The sequence below is a fragment of the Bombyx mori genome, chromosome 11 (assembly GCF_030269925.1).
Source record: "Bombyx mori chromosome 11, ASM3026992v2".
Taxonomy (NCBI): Eukaryota; Metazoa; Arthropoda; class Insecta; order Lepidoptera; family Bombycidae; genus Bombyx; species Bombyx mori.
The window spans coordinates 14,981,716-14,982,521 of record NC_085117.1 but is presented as its reverse complement, the minus strand read 5'-3'; the positions used below and the strand labels follow the sequence as shown (position 1 = coordinate 14,982,521).

At 32.0% G+C, this 806-nt stretch overlaps 1 non-coding gene across 1 annotated transcript; it reads right to left on the bottom strand.

Annotated features, from left to right (window-relative positions):
• Positions 1–418: 418 nt before the first annotated feature.
• Positions 419–491, bottom strand: TRNAT-UGU (transfer RNA threonine (anticodon UGU)). The gene has a single exon. It is a non-coding gene; the product is annotated as a tRNA-Thr (tRNA).
• Between the last annotated feature and the right edge of the window lie 315 nt (positions 492–806).

Here is an 806-nt window from a genome sequence, read left to right as displayed (position 1 = left end):
CTCAAACGAAATGGGGCTTACTCGGTTTCGGAAACCTACCTTTTTAATGTAATTGAAGCATTCTACTGATTGTAATTTTAAATCATTGTACTGATAATAGAAGGCATTGTAAAGTCACGCCAGCAGGTAGCAATATGGTATTCAAGATATTAAATTCATGTTTATTTTTTTCTCGCTTTATTCTTCCGCAAGTACCCACTTACCATCAAATCGGCTGTGTTTGTCTGTACATGACAACAATAATAGTTATGACATAGTATCGAAACTCAATTTTACTATATTTTTTTATTTAGTTAAATCAATACGTAATTTAAAAAAAAACTTTCTTCTTAATTACCGAATTTGTGAAGGATTTTTCTTTTTAGCAGCATAAATGAAAATTACATGTTTGAAAAACAAAAAAAGACCTCTTATAAATTGCCCCCAGAGAGATTTGAACTCTCGACCCCTGGTTTACAAGACCAGTGCTCTAACCCCTGAGCTATGGAGGCGTCGACAACTGAATTGAAATTTTGTATCTGTTAGAAACATAATGTTTTTCTTCACAGAATAAACGCATTTAAGAGCTTATAAAAGTACTCAATCTGTTTACCTGAAAAGCAATAGTTACGTGTGGTACATATTTATTTATTTATTACACTTCATGTAAAATTTACATTGGCGGACTTAATGCCTAAGGCATTCTCTACCAGTCAACCAAAGGTAGTGCAGAGTGGATAGTGGTAGGTGCAATGAAATTTATATTAAGTTACAAAAAGTCTATACATATATTTTTATATCACTCGTATTATATGAACAGGAAAATG